Source organism: Melospiza melodia, chromosome 4 (genome assembly GCF_035770615.1).
Source record: "Melospiza melodia melodia isolate bMelMel2 chromosome 4, bMelMel2.pri, whole genome shotgun sequence".
Classification (NCBI taxonomy): domain Eukaryota; kingdom Metazoa; phylum Chordata; class Aves; order Passeriformes; family Passerellidae; genus Melospiza; species Melospiza melodia.
In genome coordinates this window covers 26766618-26783116 of record NC_086197.1, presented here as the reverse complement: position 1 = coordinate 26783116, position 16499 = coordinate 26766618, and positions in this window count along the sequence as shown.

The following is a 16499-nucleotide window of genomic DNA, read 5'->3' as shown; positions in this document are numbered from 1 at the left end:
GCCACTCTCAGCCATATGCCCCCAAAAACAAACCACGGCCCTTTTCTCTGGCAAACAAAACTCAACTGCCCCTCTTCTGGATGGCAAATTTTAGGACGCACTTTGTACTACGAAAACCGCCCGACGTGGCACTGGTGCCACCTTGTGTCAGGGAACCATCCTGCATATCGAGCTTTTTAAGGAGCCAGCCGGCCAGGCCCAGCCATATACCCCCAAAAACAAACCACGGACCATTTCTCATGGAAACAAAAATCCGCTGCCCCGCGTCTGGATGGCAGATTGCAGGAGCCACTTTGCACCATCAAACCAGCCCGACTTGGCACTGGTGCCACCTTGGGTCTGGGAACAATCCTGCGTATCGTACATATTCAGGAACCAGCCGAACACTCCCAGCCACAGGCCCCCAAACACAAACAACGGCCCATTTCCCTGGCAAACAAAACTCAGCTGCCCCGCTTCTGGATGGCAGTTTGCAGGAGCCACTTGGGACTATCAAACCAGCCCGACTTGGCACTGGTGCCACCTTGGGTCTGGGAACCATCCTGCGTATGGTGGATTCTAAGGAGCCAGCCGGCCACTCCCAGCCACAGGCCCCCAACAAAAACCACGGCCCTTTTTTCTGGCAAACAAAATTAAGCTGCCCCGATTCTGGATGGCAGATTGCAGGAGCCACTTGGTGTAATCAAACCAGCCCGACTTGGCACTGGTGCCACCTTGGGTCTGGGAACCATCCTGCGTATCGTGGATTCTAAGGAGCCAGCCGGCCACTCCCAGCCACAGGTCCCCAAACAAAATCAACGGCGCTGTTCCCTGGAAAACAAAACACGCCTGCCAACTTTTTGATGGAGTTTGCAGGAGCCACTTGGTACTATCAAACCAGCCCGACTTGGCACTGGTGCCACCTTGGGTCTGGGAAACATCCTGCGTATCGTGGATTCTTAGGAGCCAGCCGGCCACTCCTAGCCACAGGCCCCCAGACAAAAACCTAGGCCTATTTCTCTGGCAAACAAAAGTAAGCTGCCCCGCTTCTGGATGGCAGATTGCAGGAGACACTTGGTACTATCAAACCAGCCCAACTTGGCACTGGTGCCACCTTGGATCTGGGAACCATGCTGTGTATCGTGGATATTCAGGGGCCAGCCGGCCACTCTCAGCCATATGTCCCCAAACAGAAACCTCGGCCCGTTTCTCTGGCAAACAAAACTCAACTGCCCCTCTTCTGGATGGCAAATTGCAGGATGAACTTGATACTAAAACCGCAGGCCGACTTGGTAGTGGTGACACCTTGGGCCTGGGAACCATCATGCGTATCGAGCATTTTAAGGAGCCAGCCGGCCACTCCCAGCAATATGCCCCCAAAAACAATCCACGGAATTTTTCTCTGGCAAACAAAAATCTGCTGCCCCGCTTCTGGATGGCAGATTGCAGGAGCCACTTTGCACCATCAAACCAGCCCGACTTGGCACTGGTGCCACCTTGCATCTGGGAACCATGCTGCCTAGCGTGGATTTTCAGGAGCCAGCCGGCCACTCTCAGCCATAGGCCCCCAAACAAAACCCACGGCCCGTTTCCCTGGCAAACAAAATTAAGCTGCCCCGCTTCTGGATGGCAGATTGCAGGACGCACTTGGTAGTATCAAACCAGCCCGACTTGGCACTGGTGCCACCTTGGGTCTGGGAACCATCCTGCGTATTGTGGGTTCAAAGGAGCCAGCCGGCCACTCCCAGCCACAGGCCCCCAAATACAAACAACGGCGCTTTTCCCTGGAAAACAAAACTCGCCTGACAACTTTTTGATGGCAAATTGCCAGAGCCACTTGGTACTATCAAACCAGCCCAACTTGGCACTGGTGCCACCATGGGTCTGGTCACCATCCTGCCTATCGTAGCTTTTCAGGAGCCAGCCGGTCACTCCCAGCCATAGGTCCCCAGTCACAAACCTCGGCCCGTTTCCCTGGCAAACAAAAGTAAGCTGCCCCGCTTCTGGATGGCAGATTGCAGGAGCCACTTGGTACTATCAAACCAGCCCAACTTGGCACTGGTGCCACCTCTGGTCTGGGAACCATGCTGCGTAACACAGATTCTACGGCGCCAGTCGGCCACTCCCAGCCACAATCTCCCAAACACAAACAACGGCGCTATTCTCTGGCAAACAAAACTCCACTGCCCCTCTTCTGGATGGCAAATTGCAGGACGCACTTGGTACTATAAAAACAGCCCGACTTGGCACTGGTGCCACCTTGGGTCTGGGAACCATCCTGCGTATCGATCTTTTTAATGAGACAGCCGGCCACTCCCAGCCATATGCCCCCAAACACAACCCACGGCCCTTTTCTCTGGCAAACAAAACTCAACTGCACCGCTTCTGGAAGGCAGATTGCAGGAGCCACTTGGTACTATCAAACCAGCCCGACTTGGCACTGGTGCCACCTTGGGTCTGGGAACCATCCTGCGTATGGTGGATTCTAAGGAGCCAGCCGGCCACTCCCAGCCACAGGCCCCCAACAAAAACCACGGCCCTTTTTTCTGGCAAACAAAACTTAGCTGCCTCACTTCTGGATGGCAGATTGCAGGAGCCACTTGGTGTAATCAAACCAGCCCGACTTGGCACTGGTGCCACCTTGGGTCTGGGAACCATCCTGCGTATCGTGGATTCTAAGGAGCCAGCCGGCCACTCCCAGCCACAGGCCCCCAAACAAAATCAACGGCGCTGTTCCCTGGAAAACAAAACACGCCTGCCAACTTTTTGATGGAGTTTGCAGGAGCCACTTGGTACTATCAAACCAGCCCGACTTGGCACTGGTGCCACCTTGGGTCTGGGAAACATCCTGCGTATCGTGGATTCTTAGGAGCCAGCCGGCCACTCCTAGCCACAGGCCCCCAGACAAAAACCTAGGCCTATTTCTCTGGCAAACAAAAGTAAGCTGCCCCGCTTCTGGATGGCAGATTGCAGGAGACACTTGGTACTATCAAACCAGCCCAACTTGGCACTGGTGCCACCTTGGATCTGGGAACCATGCTGTGTATCGTGGATATTCAGGGGCCAGCCGGCCACTCTCAGCCATATGTCCCCAAACAGAAACCTCGGCCCGTTTCTCTGGCAAACAAAACTCAACTGCCCCTCTTCTGGATGGCAAATTGCAGGATGAACTTGATACTAAAACCGCAGGCCGACTTGGTAGTGGTGACACCTTGGACCTGGGAACCATCATGCGTATCGAGCATTTTAAGGAGCCAGCCGGCCACTCCCAGCAATATGCCCCCAAAAACAATCCACGGAATTTTTCTCTGGCAAACAAAAATCAGCTGCCCCGCTTCTGGATGGCAGATTGCAGGAGCCACTTTGCACCATCAAACCAGCCCGACTTGGCACTGGTGCCACCTTGCATCTGGGAACCATGCTGCCTAGCGTGGATTTTCAGGAGCCAGCCGGCCACTCTCAGCCATAGGCCCCCAAACAAAACCCACGGCCCGTTTCCCTGGCAAACAAAATTAAGCTGCCCCGCTTCTGGATGGCAGATTGCAGGACGCACTTGGTAGTATCAAACCAGCCCGACTTGGCACTGGTGCCACCTTGGGTCTGGGAACCATCCTGCGTATCGTGGGTTCAAAGGAGCCAGCCGGCCACTCCCAGCCACAGGCCCCCAAATACAAACAACGGCGCTTTTCCCTGGAAAACAAAACTCGCCTGACAACTTTTTGATGGCAGATTGCAGGAGCCACTTGGTACTATCAAACCAGCCCAACTTGGCACTGGTGCCACCATGGGTCTGGTCACCATCCTGCCTATCGTAGCTTTTCAGGAGCCAGCCGGTCACTCCCAGCCATAGGTCCCCAGTCACAAACCTCGGCCCGTTTCCCTGGCAAACAAAAGTAAGCTGCCCCACTTCTGGATGGCAGATTGCAGGAGCCACTTGGTACTATCAAACCAGCCCAACTTGGCACTGGTGCCACCTCTGGTCTGGGAACCATGCTGCGTAACACAGATTCTAAGGCGCCAGTCGGCCACTCCCAGCCACAAGCCCCCAAACACAAACAACGGCGCTATTCTCTGGCAAACAAAACTCCACTGCCCCTCTTCTGGATGGCAAATTGCAGGACGCACTTGGTACTATAAAAACAGCCCGACTTGGCACTGGTGCCACCTTGGGTCTGGGAACCATCCTGCGTATCGATCTTTTTAATGAGACAGCCGGCCACTCCCAGCCATATGTCCCCAAACACAACCCACGGCCCTTTTCTCTGGCAAACAAAACTCAACTGCACCGCTTCTGGATGGCAGATTGCAGGAGCCACTTGGTACTATCAAACCAGCCCGACTTGGCACTAGTGCCACCTTGGGTCTGGGAACCATCCAGCCTATCGTGGATTTTAAGGAGCCAGCCGGCTACTCCCAGCCACAGGCCCCCAACAAAAACCACGGCCCTTTTTTCTGGCAAACAAAACTTAGCTGCCTCACTTCTGGATGGCAGATTGCAGGAGCCACTTGGTGTAATCAAACCAGCCCAACTTGGCACTGGTGCCACCTTGGGTCTGGGAACCATCCTGCGTATCGTGGATTCTAAGGAGCCAGCCGGCCACTCCCAGCCACAGGTCCCCAAACAAAATCAACGGCGCTGTTCCCTGGAAAACAAAACACGTCTGCCAACATTTTGATGGAGTTTGCAGGAGCCACTTGGTACTATCAAACCAGCCCGACTTGGCACTGGTGCCACCTTGGGTCTGGGAAACATCCTGCGTATCGTGGATTCTAAGGAACCAGCCGGCCACTCCTAGCCACAGGCCCCCAGACAAAAACCTAGGCCTATTTCTCTGGCAAACAAAAGTAAGCTGCCCCGCTTCTGGATGGCAGATTGCAGGAGACACTTGGGACTATCAAACCAGCCCAACTTGGCACTGGTGCCACCTTGGATCTGGGAACCATGCTGTGTATCGTGGATATTCAGGGGCCAGCCGGCCACTCTCAGCCATATGTCCCCAAACAGAAACCTCGGCCCGTTTCTCTGGCAAACAAAACTCAACTGCCCCTCTTCTGGATGGCAAATTGCAGGATGAACTTGATACTAAAACCGCAGGCCGACTTGGTAGTGGTGACACCTTGGGCCTGGGAACCATCATGCGTATCGAGCATTTTAAGGAGCCAGCCGGCCACTCCCAGCAATATGCCCCCAAAAACAATCCACGGAATTTTTCTCTGGCAAACAAAAATCAGCTGCCCCGCTTCTGGATGGCAGATTGCAGGAGCCACTTTGCACCATCAAACCAGCCCGACTTGGCACTGGTGCCACCTTGCATCTGGGAACCATGCTGCCTAGCGTGGATTTTCAGGAGCCAGCCGGCCACTCTCAGCCATAGGCCCCCATACAAAACCCACGGCCCGTTTCCCTGGCAAACAAAATTAAGCTGCCTCGCTTCTGGATGGCAGATTGCAGGACGCACTTGGTAGTATCAAACCAGCCCGACTTGGCACTGGTGCCACCTTGGGTCTGGGAACCATGCTGCGTATCATGGATTTTCAGGAGCCAGCCGTCCACTGCCAGCCACAGGCCCCGAAACACAAACAACAGCCTTTTTCTCTGGCAAACAAAATTCAGCTGCCCCGCTTCTGGATGGCAGATTGCAGGAACCACTTGGTACTAACAACCCAGCCCGACTTGGCACTGGTGCCACCTTGGGTCTGGGAACCATCCTGCGTATCGTGGATTCTAAGGAGCCAGCTGGCCACTCCCAGCCACAGGCCCCAAAACACACACAACGGTGCTTTTCCCTGGAAAACAAAACTCGCCTGCCAAACATTTGATGGCAGATTGCAGGAGCCACTTGGTACTATCAAACCAGCCCAACTTGGCACTGGTGCCACCATGGGTCTGGTCACCATCCTGCCTATCGTAGCTTTTCAGGTGCCAGCCAGCCACCCCCAGCCAGAGGCCCCTAGACAAATATTTCGGCCCGTTTCCCTGGCAAACAAAAGTAAGCTACCCCGCTTCTGGATGGCAGATTGCAGGAGCCACTTTGCACCATCAAACCAGCCCAACTTGGCACTGGTGCCACCTCTGGTCTGGGAACCATCCTGCGTATCGTGGGTTCTAAGGAGCCAGCTGGCCACTCCCAGCCACAGGCCCCCAAACACAAACAACGGCGCTTTTCCCTGGAAAACAAAACTCGCCTGCCAACTTTTTGATGGCAGATTGCCGGAGCCACTTGGTACTATCAAACCAGCCCAACTTGGCACTGGTGCCACCATGGGTCTGGTCACCATCCTGCCTATCGTAGCTTTTCAGGAGCCAGCCGGTCACTCCCAGCCATAGGCCCCCAGACACAAACCTCGGCCCGTTTCCCTGGCAAACAAAAGTAAGCTGCCCCGCTTCGGCATGGCAGATTGCAGGAGCTATTTAGTACTATCAAACCAGCCCGACTTGGCACTGGTGACACCTCTGGTCTGGGAACCATCCTGCCTATCGTGGATTTTCAGGGGCCAGCCGGCCACTCTCAGCCATATGCCCCCAAAAACAAACCACGGCCCTTTTCTCTGGCAAACAAAACTCAACTGCCCCTCTTCTGGATGGCAAATTTTAGGACGCACTTTGTACTACGAAAACCGCCCGACGTGGCACTGATGCCACCTTGTGTCAGGGAACCATCCTGCATATCGAACTTTTTAAGGAGCCAGCCGGCCAGGCCCAGCCATATACCCCCAAAAACAAACCACGGACCATTTCTCATGGAAACAAAAATCCGCTGCCCCGCGTCTGGATGGCAGATTGCAGGAGCCACTTTGCACCATCAAACCAGCCCGACTTGGCACTGGTGCCACCTTGGGTCTGGGAACAATCCTGCATATCGTGGATTCTAAGGAGCCAGCCGGCCACTCCCAGCCACAGGCCCCCAAACACAAACAACGGCGCTTTTCCCTGGAAAACAAAACTCGCCTGCCAGCTTTTTGATGGCAGATTGCAGGAGCCACTTGGTACTATCAAATCATCCCAACTTGGCACTGGTGCCACTATGGGTCTGGGAACCATCCTGCCTATTGTAGCATTTCAGGAGCCAGCCGGTCACTCCCAGCCATAGGCCCCCAGACACAAACCTCGGACCGTTTCCCTGGCAAACAAAATTAAGCTGCCCCGATTCTGGATGGCAGATTGCAGGAGCCACTTGGTAGTGTCAAACCAGCCCGACTTGGCACTGGTGCCACCTTGGGTCTGGGAACCATCCTGCGTATCGTGGATTCTAAGCAGCCACCCGGCCACTCTGAGCCACAGGCCCCCAAACACAAACAACGGCGCTTTTCCCTGGAAAACAAAACTCGCCTGCCAAATTTTTGATGGCAGATTGCAGGAGCCACTTGGTACTATCAAACCAGCCCAACTTGGTACTGGTGCCACCATGGGTCTGGTCACCATCCTGCCTATCGTAGCTTTTCAGGAGCCAGCCGGTCACTCCCAGCCATAGGCCCCCAGACAAATATCTCGGCCCGTTTCCCTGGCAAACAAAAGTAAGCTGCCCCGCTTCTGGATGGCAGATTACAGCAGCCACATGGTACTATCAAACCAGGCCAACATGGCACTGGTGCCACCTTGGCTCTGGGAACCATCCTGCCTATCGTGGATTTTCAGGGGCCAGCCGGCCACTCTCAGCCATATGCCCCCAAACACATACCACGGCCCTTTGCTCTGGCAAACAAAACTCAACTGCCCCTCTTCTGGATGGCAAATTGCAGGACGCACTTGGTACTACGAAAAGAGCCCGACTTGGCAGTGATGCCACCTTGGGTCAGGGAACAATCCTGCGTATCGATCTTTTTAAGGAGCCAGCCGGTCACTCCCAGCCATAGGCCCCCAGACACAAAGCTCTACCCGTTTCCCTGGCAAACAAAAGTAAGCTACCCCGCTTCTGGATGGCAGATTGCAGGAGTCACTTTGCACCATCAAACCAGCCCGACTTGGCAATGGTGCCACCTCTGGTCTGGGACCCATCCTGCGTATCGTGGATTCTAAGGAGACAGCTGGCCACTCCCAGCCACAGGCCCCCAAACACAAACAACGGCGCTTTTCCCTGGAAAACAAAACTCGCTTGCCAACTTTTTGATGGCAGATTGCAGGAGCCACTTGGTACTATCAAACCACCCCAACTTGGCAACAAGTGGTTCCTGCAATCTGACATCCAGAAGCGGGGCAGCTTACTTTTGTTTGCCCGGGAAATGGACCGTTGTTTGTGTTTGGAGGCGTATGGCTGGGAGTGGCCGACTGGCTCCTTAAAATCCACGATACGCAGCATGGTTCCCAGACCAGAGGTGGCACCAGTGCCAAGTCGGGCTGGTTTGATAGTACAAAGTGGCTCCTGCAATCTGCCATCCAGAAGCGGGGCAGCTTACTTTTGTTTGCCAGGGAAACGGGCCGGGCTTTCTGTCTCGGGGCCTATGGCTGGGAGTGACCGGCTGGCTCCTGAAAAGCTACGATAGGCAGGATGGTGACCAGACCCATGGTGGCACCAGTGCCAAGTTGGGCTGGTTTGATAGTACCAAGTGGCTCCTGCAATCTGCCATCAAAAAGTTGGCAGGCGAGTTTTGTTTTCCAGGGAAAAGCGCCATTGTTTGTGTTTGGGGACCTGTGGTTGGGAGTGCCCGGCTGGCTCCTTAGAAACCACGATACGCAGCATGGTTACCAGACAAGAGGTGCCACCAGTGCCAAGTTGTGCTGGTTTGATACTGCCAAGTGGTTCCTGCAATCTGCCATCCAGAAACGGGGCAGCTTACTTTTGTTTGCCACGGAAACGGGCCGTTGTTTGTGTTTGGGGGCCTGTGGCTGGGAGTGGCCGACTGGCTCCTTAGAATCCACGATACGCAGGATGGGTCCCAGACCAGAGGTGGCACCAGTGCCAAGTCGGGCTGGTTTGATAGTACCAAGTGGCTCCTGCAATCTGCCATCCAGAAGCGGGGCAGCTTACTTTTGTTTGCCAGGGAAACGGGCCGAGGTTTGTGTCTGGGGACCTATGGCTGGGAGTGACCGGCTGGCTCCTGAAAAGTTACGATAGGCAGGATTGTGACCAGACCCATGGTGGCACCAGTGCCAAGTTGGGCTGGTTTGATAGTACCAAGTGGCTCCTGTAATCTGCCATCAAATAGTTGGTAGGCGAGTTTTGTTTTCCAGGGAAAAGCGCCGTTGTTTGTGTTTGGGGGCCTGTGGTAGGGAGTGGCCGGCTGGCTAATTAGAATCCACGATACGCAGGATGGTTCCCAGACCAGAGGTGGCACCAGTGCCAAGACGGGCTAGTTTGATGGTGCAAAGTGGCTCCTGCAATCTGCCATCCAGAAGCGGGGTAGCTTACTTTTGTTTGCCAGGGAAACGGGCCGAGCTTTTTGTCTGGGGGCCTATGGCGGGGAGTGACCGGCTGGCTCCTGAAAAGCTAAGATAGGCAGGATGGTGACCAGACCCATGGTGGCACCAGTGCCAAGTTGGGCTGATTTGATAAAACCAAGTGGCTCCTGCAATCTGCCATCAAAAAGTCGGCAGGAGAGTTTTGTTTTCCAGGGAAAAGCGCCGTTGTTTGTGTTTGGGGGCCTGTGGCTGGGAGTGGCCGGCTGGCTGCTTAGAATCCACGATACGCAGGATGGTTCCCAGACCCAAGGTGGCACCAGTGCCAAGTCGGGCTAGTATGATGGTGCAAAGTGGCTCCTGCAATCTGCCATCCAGAAGCGGGATAACTTACTTTTGTTTGCCAGGGAAACGGTCCGAGCTTTGTGTCTCGGGGCCTATGGCTGGGAGTGACCGGCTGGCTCCTGAAAAGCTACGATAGGCAGGATGGTGACCAGACCCATGGTGGCACCAGTGCCAAGTTGGGCTGGTTTGATAGTACCAAGTGGCTCCTGCAATCTGCCATCAAAATGTCGGCAGGCGAGTTTTGATTTCCAGGGAAAAGCGCCGTTGTTTGTGTTTGGGGGCCTGTGGCTGGGAGTGGCCGGCTGGCTCCTTAGAATCCACGATACGCAGGATGGTTCCCAGACCTGAGGTGGCACCAGTGCCAAGTCGGGCTGGTTTTATAGTACCAAGTGCGTCCTGCAATCTGCCATCCAGAAGCGGGGCAGCTTACTTTTGTTTGCCAGGGAAACGGGCCGAGCTTTGTGTCTGGGGGCCTATGGCTGGGAGTGACCGGCTGGCTCCTGAAAAGCTACGATAGGCAGGATGGTGACCAGACCCATGGTGGCACCAGTGCCATGTTCGGCTGATTTCATAGTACCAAGTGGCTCCTGCAATCTGCCATCAAAAAGTCGGCAGGCGAGTTTTGTTTTCCAGGGAAAAGCGCCGTTGTTTTTGTCTGCGGGCCTGTGGCTGGAGTGGCCGGCTGGCTCCTTAGAATCCACGATACGCAGCATGGTTCCCAGACCCAAGGTGGCACCAGTGCCAAGTTGGGCTGGTTTGATAGTACCAAGTGGTTCCTGCAATCTGCCATCAAAAAGTTGGCAGGCGCGTTTTGTTTTCCAGGGAAAAGCGTCGTTGTTTGTGTTTGGGGGCCTGTGGCTGGGAGTGGCCGGCTGGCTCCTTAGAATCCACGATACGCAGGATGGTTCCCAGACCCAAGGTGGCACCAGTCCCAAGTTGGGCTGGTTTGATAGTACCAAGTGTTTCCTGCAATCTGCCATCCAGAAGCGGGGCAGCTTACTTTTGTTTGCCAGGGAAACGGGCCGAGGTTTGTGTCTGGGGGCCTATGGCTGGGAGTGACCGGCTGGCTCCTGAAAGGCTACGATAGGCAGGATTGTGACCAGACCCATGGTGGCACCAGTGTCAAGTTGGGCTGGTTTGATAGTACCAAGTGGCTCCTGCAATCTGCCATCAAAAACTTGGCAGGCGAGTTTTGTTTCCCAGGGAAAAGCGACGTTGTTTGTGTTTGGGGGCCTGTGGCTGGGAGTGGCCGGCTGGCTAATTAGAATCCACGACAGGCAGGATGGTTCCCAGACCAGAGGTGACACCAGTGCCAAGTCGGGCTAGTTTGATGGTGAAAAGTGGCTCCTGCAATCTGCCATCCAGAAGCGGGTTAACTTACTTTTGTTTGCCAGGGAAAAGGGCCGAGGTTTTTGTCTGGGGGCCTATGGCTGGGAGTGACCGGCTGTCTCCTGAAAAGCTACGATAGGCAGGATGGTGACCAGACCCATGGTGGCACCAGTGCCAAGTTGGGCTGGTTTGATAGTACCAAGTGGCTCCTGAAATCTGCCATCAAAAAGTTGACAGGCGAGTTTGTTATCCAGGGAAAAGCGCCGTTCTTTTTGTTTGGGGGCCTGTGGCTGGGAGTGGCCGGATGGCTAATTAGAATCCACGATACGCAGCATGGTTCCCAGACCTGAGGTGGCACCAGTGCCAAGTTGGGCTGGTTGGATACTACCAAGTGCGTCCTGCAATCTGCCATCCAGAAGCGGGGCAGCTTACTTTTGTTTGCCAGGGAAACGGGCCGAGGTTTTGTCTGGGGGCCTATGGCAGGGAGTGACCGGCTGGCTCCTGAGAAACTACGATAGGCAGGATGGTGACCAGACCCATGGTGGCACCAGTGCCAAGTTGGGCTGGTTTGATAGTACCAAGTGGCTCCTGCAATCTGCCATCAAAAAGTTGGCAGGCGAGTTTTGTTTTCCAGGGAAAAGCGCCGTTGTTTGTGTTTGGGGGCCTGTGGCTGGGAGTGGCCGGCTGGCTCCTTAGAATCCAAAATACGCAGGATGGTTCCCAGACCTGAGGTGGCACCAGTGCCAAGTTGGGCTGGTTTTATTGTAGCAAATGGTTCCTGCAATCTACCATCCAGAAGCGGGGCAGCTTACTTCTGTTTGCCAGGGAAACGGGCCGAGCTTTGTGTCTGGGGGCCTATGGCTGGGAGTGACCGGCTGGCTCCTGAAAAGCTACGATAGGCAGGATGGTGACCAGACCCATGGTGGCACCAGTGCCATGTTCGGCTGATTTCATAGTACCAAGTGGCTCCTGCAATCTGCCATCAAAATGTTGGCAGGCGAGTTTTGTTTTCCAGGGAAAAGCGCCGTTGTTTGTGTCTGCGGGCCTGTGGCTGGAGTGGCCGGCTGGCTCCTTAGAATCCACAATACGCAGCATGGTTCCCAGACCCAAGGTGGCACCAGTGCCAAGTTGGGCTGGTTTAATAGTACCAAGTGGTTCCTGCAATCTGCCATCAAAAAGTTGGCAGGTGAGTTTTGTTTTCCAGGGAAAATCGCCGTTGTTTTTGTTTGGGGGCCTGTGGCTGGGAGTGGCCGGCTGGCTCCTTAGAATCCACGATACGCAGGATGGTTCCCAGACCCAAGGTGGCACCAGTGCCAAGTCGGGCTGGTTTGATAATAACAAGTGGATCCTGCAATCTGCCATGCAGAAGCGGGGCAGCTTACTTTTGTTTGCCAGGGAAACGGGCCGAGCTTTGTGTCTCGGGGCCTATGGCTGGGAGTGACCGGCTGGCTCCTGAAAAGCTACGATAGGCAGGATGGTGACCAGACCCATGGTGGCACCAGTGCCAAGTTGGGCTGGTTTGATAGTACCAAGTGGCTCCTGCAATCTGCCATCAAAAAGTTGGCAGGCGAGTTTTGTTTTCCAGGGAAAAGCGCCGTTGTGTGTGTTTTGGGGCCTGTGGCTGGGAGTGGCCAGCTGGCTCCTTAGAATCCACGATACGCAGGATGGTCCCCAGACCCAAGGTGGCACCAGTGCCAAGTCGGGCTGGTTTGTTAGTACCAAGTGGTTCCTGCAATCTGCCATCCAGAAGCGGGGCAGCTGAATTTTGTTTGCCAGAGAAAAAGCCTGTTGTTTGTGTTTCGGGGCCTGTGGCTGGCAGTGGACGGCTGGCTCCTGAAAATCCATGATACGCAGCATGGTTCCCAGACCCAAGGTGGCACCAGTGCCAAGTCGGGCTGGTTTCATAGTACCCAGTAGCTCCTGCAATCTGCCATCCAGAAGAGGGGCAGTTGAATTTTGTTTTCCAGAGAAAAGGGCCGTGGTTTGTGTTTGGGGCCTATGGCTGAGAGTGACCGGCTGGCTCCTGAAAAGCTACGATAGGCAGGATGGTGACCAGACCGATGGTGGCACCAGTGCCAAGTCGGGCTGGTTTGATAATACTAAATAGCTCCTGCAATCTGCCATCCAGACGCGGGGCAGCGGATTTTTGCTTGCTGGAGAAAAGTTCCGTGGGTGTTTTTGGGGGTATATGGCTGGACGTTGCCGGCTGACTCCTTAAAAACATCGATACGCAGGATGGTTCCCTGACCCAAGGTGGCATCACTGCCAAGTCGGGCTGTTTTCGTAGTACCAAGTGGCTCCTGCAATTTGCCATCCAGAAGAGGGGCAGTTGAGTTTTGTTTACCAGAGAAAAGGGCCGTGGTTTGTGTTTTGGGGCATATGGCTGAGAGTGGCCGGCTGGCGCCTGAAAATCCACGATAGGCAGGATGGTTCCCAGATCCAAGGTGGCACCAGTGCCATGTTGGCCTGGTTTGATAGTACCATGTGGCTCCTGCAATCTGCCATCCAGAAGCGGGGCAGCTTACTTTTGTTTGCCAGGGAAACGGGCCGAGGTATTTGTCTGGGGGCCTATGGCTGGGAGTGACCGGCTGGCTCCTGAAAAGCTACGATAGGCAGGATGGTGACCAGACCCATGGTGGCACCAGTGCCAAGTTGGGCTGGTTTGATAGTACCAAGTGGCTCCTGCAATCTGCCATCAAAAAGTTGGCAGGCGAGTTTTGTTTTCCAGGGTAACGCGCCGTTGTTTTTGTTTAGAGGCCTGTGGCTGGGAGTGTCCGCCTGTCCTCTTAGAATCTACGTTACGCAGCATGGTTCCCAGAGCCAAGGTGGCACCAGTGCCAAGTTGGGCTGGTTTGATAGTAGCAAGTGGTTCCTGCAATCTGCCATCCAGAAGAGGGGCAGCTTACTTTTGTTTGCCAGGGAAACGGGCCGAGGTATTTCTCTGGGGGCCTATGGCAGGGAGTGACAGGCCGGCTCCTGAAAAGCTAAGATAGGCAGGATGTTTACCAAACCCATGATGGCACCAGTGCCAAGTTGGGCTAATTTGATACTACCAAGTGGCTCCTGCAATCTGCCATCCAGAATCGGGGGTGCTTACTTTTGTTTTCCAGGGAAACGGGCCGAGGTTTGTGTCTGGGGGTTTATGGCTGGGAGTGACCGGCTGGCTCCTGAAAAGCTACGATAGGCAGGATGGTGACCAGACCCATGGTGGCACCAGTGCCAAGATGGGCTGGTTTGATAGTACCAAGTGGCTCCTGCAATCTGCCATCAAAATGTTGGCAGGCGAGTTTTGTTTTCAAGGGAAAAGCGCCGTTGTTTGTGTTTGGGCGCCTGTGGCACGGAGTGGCCGGGTGGCTGCTTAGAATCCACGATACGCAGGATGGTTCCCAGACCCAAGGTGGCACCAGTGCCAAGTCGGGCTGTTTTGACACTACCAAGTGGCTCCTGCAATCTGCCATCCAGAAGCGGGGCAGCTTACTTTTGTTTGCCAGGGAAACGGTCCGAGGTTTGTGATGGGGGCCTATGGCTGGGAGTGACCGGCTGGCTCCTGAAATGGTACAATTGGCAGGATGGTTCCCAGACCCATAATGGCACCAGTGCCCAGTTGGGATGATTTGATATTACCAAGTGGCTCCTGCAATCTGCCATCAAAATGCTGGCAGGCGAGTTTTCTTTTCCAGGGAAAAGCGCCGTTGATTTTGTTTGGAGGCCTGTGGCTGGCAGTGGCTGCCTGTCGTCTTAGAATCCGGGTTACGCAGAATGGTTCCCAGAGCCAAGGTGGCACCAGTGCCAAGTTGGGCTGGTTTGATGGTGCAAAGTGGCTCCTGCAATCTGCCATCCAGAAGTGCGGTAGCTTACTTTTGTGTGCCAGGGAAACAGGCCGAGGTTTGTGTCTGGGGGCCTATGGCTGGGAGTGACCGGCTGGCTCCTGAAAAGCTACGATAGGCAGGATGGTGACCAGACCCATGGTGGCACCAGTGCCAAGTTGGGCTGGTTTGATAGTACCAAGTGGCTCCTGCAATCTGCCATCAAAAAGTTGGCAGGCGAGTTTTGTTTTCCAGGGAAAAGCGCCGTTGTGTGTGTTTTGGGGCCTGTGGCTGGGAGTGGCCAGCTGGCTCCTTAGAATCCACGATACGCAGGATGGTTCCCAGACCCAAGGTGGCACCAGTGCCAAGTCGGGCTGGTTTGTTAGTACCAAGTGGTTCCTGCAATCTGCCATCCAGAAGCGGGGCAGCTGAATTTTTTTTGCCAGAGAAAAAGGCTGTTGTTTGTGTTTCGGGGCCTGTGGCTGGCAGTGGACGGCTGGCTCCTGAAAATCCATGATACGCAGCATGGTTCCCAGACCCAAGGTGGCACCAGTGCCAAGTAGGGCTGGTTTCATAGTACCTAGTGGCTCCTGCAATCTGCCATCCAGAAGAGGGGCAGTTGAGTTTTGTTTTCCAGAGAAAAGGGCCGTGGTTTGTGTTTGGGGCCTATGGCTGAGAGTGACCGGCTGGCTCCTGAAAAGCTACGATAGGCAGGATGGTGACGAGACCCATGGTGGCACCAGTGCCAAGTCGGGCTGGTTTGATAATACTAAATAGCTCCTGCAATCTGCCATCCAGACGCGGGGCAGCGGATTTTTGCTTGCTGGAGAAAAGTTCCGTGGGTTTTTTTTGGGGGTATATGGCTGGACGTTGCCGGCTGACTCCTTAAAAACATCGATACGCAGGATGGTTCCCTGACCCAAGGTGGCATCACTGCCAAGTCGGGCTGTTTTCGTAGTACCAAGTGCGTCCTGCAATTTGCCATCCAGAAGAGGGGCAGTTGAGTTTTGTTTACCAGAGAAAAGGGCCGTGGTTTGTGTTTGGGGGCATATGGCTGAGAGTGGCCGGCTGGCACCTGAAAATCCACGATAGGCAGGATGGTTCCCAGATCCAAGGTGGCACCAGTGCCATGTTGGCCTGGTTTGATAGTACCATGTGGCTCCTGCAATCTGCCATCCAGAAGCGGGGCAGCTTACATTTGTTTGCCAGGGAAACGGGCCGAGGTATTTGTCTGGGGGCCTATGGCTGGGAGTGACCGCCTGGCTCCTGAAAAGCTACGATAGGCAGGATGGTGACCAGACCCATGGTGGCACCAGTGCCAAGTTGGGCTGGTTTGATAGTACCAAGTGGCTCCTGCAATCTGCCATCCAGAAGCGGGGTATCTTACTTTTGTTTGCCAGGGAAACGGGCAGAGCTTTCTGTCTGGGGGCCTATGGTTGGGAGTATCCGGCTGGCTCCTGAAAAGCTACGATAGGCAGGATGGTTCCCAGATCCAAGATGGCACCAGTGCCAAGTCGGGGTGGTTTGATGGTGCAAAGTGGCTCCTGCAATCTGCCATCCTGACGCGGGGCAGCGGATTTTTGTTTCCAAGAGAAATGGTCCGTGGTTTGTTTTTGGGGCTATATGGCTGGGCGTGGCCTGCTGGCTCCTTAAAAAGCTACGATAGGCAGGATGGTTCCCTGACCCAAGGTGGCACCAGTGCCAAG